Source organism: Cupressus sempervirens, chromosome 10 (genome assembly GCF_028749045.1).
Source record: "Cupressus sempervirens isolate cs-2001-9-10 chromosome 10, ASM2874904v1, whole genome shotgun sequence".
In the NCBI taxonomy this organism is placed as follows: Eukaryota; Viridiplantae; Streptophyta; class Pinopsida; order Cupressales; family Cupressaceae; genus Cupressus; species Cupressus sempervirens.
In genome coordinates, this window is record NC_143127.1 from 813,555,970 (window position 1) to 813,563,851 (window position 7,882).

Genomic DNA, 7,882 nt, shown 5'->3' on the forward strand with positions numbered 1-7,882 from the left:
CTTTGCATTGTTTGTAGTTGTATTGTTGCTCATCTTAAGAGGGGGTGTTAGAGTAAAGCGTTGATTTAATTTCATTTATTAAATTCACTTTACTTCCTTCTTAAGATTTTACTTTATGCACCTTTTGCATCTCTATTTAATAATTAATTATTAATTATTAAATAGCTTTTCCTTTTAGGTTACCCTTTGATCTCCTTTTATAAGGATTGATCTCCTTTGTATTTTATTATCTTTTTCTTTTTTGAAAATACATTAGCACATTTTTCAGAGCAAAACCCTTTGCCTTCTCTTGTCTTTTTCTTTTGTGACAGGTTTTTGCATGCAGGTATTCAAAGGCTTTGTGGATTTGTGTTGATCAAATCCTTCATCTAATAGAGGGCGTTCCTATAATGATCCCATCTTTTGGCCTTCACGTTCTCCAAAGTCTAAGTGGAGGATAAGAAGAAATCAAATTAATTTCTTATAAAGTCATTCAATTAAAAATTAAAAGATGACTTTTGTATTTAATTAATTTCATTATTAATTACAAGGGAGTAGCTTTAGGGTATGTATTAATTATTGGAAGGATGGAAGCCTCTCATGATTTAATTAATTATTGCCAGGGAGAAATTTCTAGAGAACACATTAATTATTAGAAGGAGGAAGCTTCTAGCTTTTGCAATTAATTAATGTTTTAGTTCCTTCCAAAAGGATGAAAAAAAGGATAAATAGGGCTAAAAGTCTCATTGTTGATCATGGGATAGTTATGACTTGCATTTGATAAGAGCTTGGATGTGTGAATCACACTCCTTTTTTTTGGCAATAGAGGACGTTCATTCTCTGTTGTAACATTCTAGATGTCATTCCCTTAGGGTTTGGCCTTTGGAATACATCTCTTTGTTGATTGCAGCATTCACAACATTAATATAATTTCAGCCTTGGTTTAGCTTTTGGGCATTCTTGGGTGTCCATTAGAGTGGTATCAGAGCTATAAGTCCTGCCATCCTGTGGAGATCTTCAACATCTATGTTTGAGCATGTGACAAGGGCTTTATAATTTTTGCAATACTAGAGCAAGGCAAAGTAGGAGTTCAGACTCGCATAAAAAACAAGATAGTTCATCCATGCAGAGGGACATACAATCCAGTCATACAGACACAAAGGAGACATTCTTTGAACAAGACAGCAATATGGGTGATCGAGATGATAGGAGTACTGGTCCAGATCAAGAAAATGCAATGTTTAGGTTACTGATTTCATTAGAGGAGGAGGAGCGGATGCAATAGGAACATACTAGGCGAATGTATATGTGAATGGATATGATGTTGCAACTTATGGCTAGACAGATGGGCATCAATATTGACAATCTGTATGTTGCTCCAATGCAAAAAGAAGTTGTTTCCTTAGGTGGGATTGAGACACATATAGAGCCACCTAGCTATGATGCTGGTGATATGGAGTCCATCAATGTGGGATTAGAAGAATGCAAGGATACTATCATATTAGCAACCACTTCTATGTCAGTTGAACCATCCAACGAGGAGTTTGGCAGTATGCATGTGGTTGTAGATGTGTGCTCTGATGATAGTACACTTGTTATTGCTAATGAGGTGAGAAATATAGTGATAGAGTCATATTATACTATCGATCAACAAAGTGTTAATGTTCACTCTTGGGATAGTACTATGTTCAACATGGATGCAACATTGTCTTATGACAATCTGATGTTTGAGGCTGATGTTGATCATTCATCTAAGTGGAGTTGGGCTTAGTTTTCACCATCTATAAAGATTCAGTTTTGTGTTGCAGTAGTTGGGAGGAAGAGGTTTCATAGATCTTCTATGGAGCCACCTTTTGGTGACATCTAGACTTATACTTCATCAGCACAAGTTTTGGGAGCTAACTTGCAGGACATGTGGTTGGTCTTAATGATGTTCATTTGTAGTTGGTTTAATGTCCATATAGATATCACATATTACTTCAATTGGGATCTAGGTTGAGGTTGGAGTTCATTATGTTACTTAATTGCTTGAGAACAAGCAATTTCAAGGAGGGCAGATTTGTAATGATCCCATCTTTTGGCCTTCACATTCTCCAAAGTCTAAGTGGAGGATAAGAAGAAATCAAATTAATTTCTTATAAAGTCTTTCAATTAAAAATTAAAAGGTGACTTTGTATTTAATTAATTTAATTATTAATTAGAAGGGAGTAGCTTCTAGGGTATGTATTAAAAATTAAAAGGTGACTTTGTATTTAATTAATTTAATTATTAATTACAAGAGAGTAGCTTTTAAGGTATGTATTAATTATTGGAAAGACAGAAGCCTCTCATGATTTAATTAATTATTGCCAGGGAGAAATTTCTACAGAACACATTAATTATTGGAACGAGGAAGCTTCTAGCTTTTGCAATTAATTGATGAGGCTATTGAGCTCACAACTTCACTAGTAGAAGCTATCTCCACAGTTGATGTTCCTGTTTTAGGTGGAGAGTGAGGAAGAGATGCAATGACTTCGGCTGCAATTATTAGTGGATCTTCTTCCTCCTTAGCTTGTTCTACTTCTTCCTTCATTTCTCTTTCAGCTTCTTCCTCAACTTCTAACATTAATGATTGCAGGTCTTCTGGAATGTCTTCAATGTCATCACCATCATCATCATCATCATTATCATCACTATTGTCATTGTCCTTGATTTCAACAGTATCATCACTAGGTTTGTGTAGATGATAGATATTTTTCCACATGTTTGTTGCATCATTTACTACATGCTCAATGTCTTTGACAAGTATCAAACAAGTGTGGAATCTAATCATCATGTTACCTTCGTGGTCTTTCAGTGATTTCTTCACTTCAGCATTAGTGAGACTCGGCAGGATATTCCTCAGGGTCTGCTCATAAATGTCTTTGACAATCTTGGTTGCAGCTTCCCATCTTGGTTGCAACCTCTCCAATAGCTCTTTGGAGATCTGAGAGGCTATTTGGTCCAAGGAGTATTTCCATTTACCCATTTTGTTCAGTACCAGTTCCTCAATCTGCATTTTCTCCTATTTTATTTTGGTTTCAAACTTCAATGCTTTGAAGTTTGTGAAGCTAGCTCATGCATCTAATTGCTTCAGTCTTGCCTCAAGGGTGAGTGGAGGCTTAACAAGTACAGGTTCCTTCTTTCCCTGTCTTGTTCTCCTGGAGAATATTGCAGTAGTTTGCTTTGTAGGTTTGGTGATAGTCACCTTACCTTTCTTTTGTTGAGGCTTTTCTTCTTTTTCAAAATCGGTTTCCTCCTCTTCTTCATCTTCTCCTCTCCCTTCTGTTATCATGAGAGGGCCAACATCTATTTTCAGTTTGGCTATGCTCCTCTTTCCTTTGCTAATGGCCTGAGGGATTTTAACTTGAAGCTCAATTTTGGCCTTAGCTTCATCATATGTTCCAAAAACTAGTTTCCTTGGGTCTACAGGTTCATTTACCAGTGCTTCTATGATGTCCCTGGTTTCATCAATATTTACCTCAAAAGGAAGAGGTTTCACCCATGCTACACGAGGCCTGACTGCCTATATGTATACCTTGTCACAGTCTACCATGAAACATACATCTTCCTTGTACTCTTCAAAAAGTCTTGGAGGAATTCAGAACCTATTGTTCATTCTTTCCTAAAATTCTTCAAAATAACTATCCAAAATACTATCAAAATTTTCACCTAATTCGGCGATGAATTCATTAATTTGATAAAGAATTGGGATATCCTTTTTCCATACTATTGATCCTTTAGATGGAAAGGAGTTTAGAATATAGAAAAACAAACAAATCAAAAGTGAACCAAATTTACAGGAGTTGTTCTTCGAAGTCCTTATGCTTTCCATATTTTTATTGAATTGGGACAAAAGCAATTCCGATAAATCAAACTCTACATTCTTCTTTACTATTTTATATTCCAAATCCACAGCTTCACAAGATACACTATTTGGATGGCTTGAATTGTAAATTTTATGAGCAATGACGTGAATGCCAAATCTCAATTCAATGTCAGTTACTGTACTGAGCTTAAGTCCTCTGCCATCCCATTCTGCTTGGGTTAGTCTTTGCAATTCTTCTCGACCTAGGGTTTTGGTAGTCTTGGCTTTTCTCAACATGGGGAGTCCAGTAATTTTGCTAATCATTTTCTTAGTGATAGGTACTAGTTGCTCTAACCACAATTGGCCATTGTGAACCCGACTGAGTACATACCTAAACCATTTTACTTGAAATTTCCTTGGCAAATGTGAAATATGGGTTAACCCTTTTGTTTCAAGATGTTTATGTTCGGCTTTCAAGGTTCCATCTACACTCATTTCACCTAGGGAATTGTCAATTTCTAGGTTTCCAACTTCTTGAATGGAACACTTGAAATGAGAGCGAATGTCATTAATAAGTACCTTTGGAGGGATTTGTGACTAAGCACCATTAGGGTCCAATGATTTTGCAATTGTCGGCGCCAATTTGAAGTTCGGTGTCTTCCATTCCTCTCCTCTAACTAGCATTTCTGAGCCTTTCTTTGTCTTGGAGCTGCCACTTCTAGGTGCCATTGCTACTCGGTAGGTGTAGAAAAATTCTGAATAGATTCTTTGCCCTTTTGAAAAAAAAAATTCGCTTGAAAATGCTTTAAGCTCGCTCTGGAATCGTAGAAGATAACTTAGCTCTTTGTTCGCAGTGAAAAATGGGATCAATTTTTTCCCCTTTTGACAAAAAATTTGCCATAAATGTTTTGGTACGATGGTAGATGAAATGACAAGTTTTCATCCACTAGCTCGGTAGATATTATCAACTCGACGATCAAATGAAAACATTGAAGTACCGACCTAACTTGGTTAGTTCACAAAATGACCTTCCTCGGTTGACACAACTCGGTCAACGAAACTTTTGTTGCGCTCGACCAAACTCGGTAAAGTCTCTTACTGACCTAACTCGGTAACTGCTACTCGATTAATGAAGCTTTGTTACACCCGACCGAACTTGGTAAAGTCTTGAACCATCCTAAAGTCAAAGTGTATCTGAAATACTGATTTGATCATCCTGCTTCCTTTGGAGCTGCTTAGGATAAATCTTGGAGAATGCAGTTCCAATCTTTCTTTTATGAATATTAATTGGAAATGGTGGAATCACTCATTACTTGAGTGACATTTCCATTATTTGATTTATTTTGCTTGGTAGATTTTGGAATCCACTATTGCTTCATTTGCTTCTGAATGTTGTCTGCTTTAATTTTCTTCTCAACTTCAATTCTTTTGATATTCATGCAATTTTTAGCTATATGACCAAGTTCTGTGCATGTATAGCATCTTACTATAGTGTCCTTTTTCCTTAGGTGATGTCTAACACAATTTATTCCAGAATGTCCATATTCTCCACAATAGTGACATCTGCATGAGGTGTTGTAGTCCCATCCAAATATGGCTTTGACAATCTATTTAGCTAGATTGAATGATTTAGTTTTACATTGGAATGCTTTGTGACCATGCTTTTTGTATTTGTAACAGTTGCCCTCAAATTTTGATTTTTCTTTACACTCATTTTCCTTATGACTATGTTGATTGCAATTGAAGCATTTGCCACTGAATTTTGCTTTCCCATTGCTCTAGCATTTGTTTGATGTATGTCCCAACCTGCCACAGTGATTACAAGTGGGTCTTTTATTCCTTTGTTCACCTTGTTTGGAGGATTCACCTTCTTCCTTGTATCCAAGACCAGCTTTACCCTTTTGTCTATGAAGGTTTTCCTCATTTTGTTGATTTAATTGATTTATATATGTTTGGGATTTCATCATTATTTCATTGACTTGCCTTTCAGAGATTAGATCATTTTCCAAGCTTTCATTGATTTGTCTCTCAGTTCTTAAGTCACTCTGTAGACTTTCATTGATTTTCTTTTCAGTGTTTAAATCATTCCTTATTCTTTCATTTTGTGCTCTGAGAATCCTGATTTCTTCATTTGCATTAGAGAGTTGGTTTATAAGATCTTCATGCTGATGGGATTGATTATGAATTTCATGACTTCTATCTTCCAATTTTTCTTGTGCTTTATTTCTTTGTTCCAAAACTTCACATAGCTTGATTGACTGTATTTCTTGCTCTCTTTTAAGCTTTCTTACCTCTTCTTGCAGAGATCCATTCTTTTCTAGAAGTTCTTTGATTGCTTTGTCAGCTTCTTCTGAATTACTTGATGGTAACAAATCTTCAATCCTTTCTTCAACATAAAGATGATCATTCATTTGTCTTGCAAGTTCCTTTCTTCCTTTTAGGGATTGAGAAAGATGTTCCTTTGCTTCTTTGAGTTGAACCATGGCCATTTCTAGATCTAACTTTTCATTTTCTATAACTTTCTCCAGTGTGAATATCTCCATTGACTTTGATCTTTGCTCAAGCTATCAAGCTTTGTCCTGAGAACCAAATAGTTCTGATACCAATTGTTGGAAATATTCAAGATATAACAAGTTACTGAGAAGGGAGGGGTGAATCACTAACAATACAACTTTTAAGTTAATTCAATATAAACTGAAAATCATTCATTCACCTAATCTGATGCATGCAAGAGATAAATAAATATTTATAATACATATGCACAGAGATTTGGTGACCCAGAAACCTTTCAAAATAGAAAGTAAAACTGGGGTGGGGATGAAACCCACAAAGCTTCTTTTCTGCAGTAGGAAGTTAGCCAGTTAAGGCATACAATGATCACTTCTGGTGATCTGCCCTGTTAGGAGCAAAGAGGATTGCTAGATCCACCTTGTTAAAAGATTTAAAAAATACATTTCAAATATGCACTCTGTTAGGAGATTTATACAAATACTGTTAAGTCTACCTTGTTAGAGGATTTTAGATGATTCACCTGTTAGGATGAACCAATCAGATCTACAGATACCTTGATTAGATCTTTTGCAATAATCACCTTTTGTGATTGATGAAATCTTTACAGCACCTTGTGAACCTTGCTAATATATTGCTCTGTTGTTGAATTCGCATCTGTCTCTTGTATCACAATATGTATACATTCATACATGTTGCCTTTTTCCATTACAACAATTACAACTCTGTATTACACACACACACACACACACACACACACACACACACACACACACACACACACACACACACACACACACACACACACGCACACACACATATATATATATATCATTTCAGTAATTATAGATGCAAGGTCGGCTAAACACAAGTAAAAAAAAAAAAATTGAGTCGACCAAATAGTAAAATAAACTCGGGTTCTTCAGACAGACTTGATGACCTTCTGATACACGGCATCCACTACATTACACGGCATCGTCATGCACTCGGTAGAGGTAGGGGCTCAGTTCATACTAGTCATACAATGTTGCCTGGAACTCGGTAACCATTGGTGACTCGATAGATATAGTGTCACTCGGTAAAAACTAATTTCTTTGTTAACCGACTAAGCTCGGTTAACACTGAGTCCTTCTTCACTCGGTCAATACTGAGTCCATCTTTAGTCGGTTAACACTAAGTTCATCTTCACTCGGTTAACACTGCATCCATCTTTACTCAGTTAACACTGCTTCTATCTTTACTTGGTTAACACTCCACTCGGTTAACACTAAGTGCAACTTTACTCAGTTTGAACTGTGTCTTTGACGCTCGGTTTGAACTATGTCTTCAACGCTCGGTTTAAACTGTGTCTTCGACACTCGGTTCAAACTGTGTAATGAGTGTTGTCACTAATGGCAAATACCTTTATGCCAACAAGATCTTCTATGGAGCCACCTTTTGGTGACATCTAGACTTATACTTCATCAGCACAAGTTTTGGGAGCTAACTTGCAGGACATGTGGTTGGTCTTAATGATGTTCATTTGTAGTTTGTTTAATGTCCATATGGATATCACATATTACTTCAATT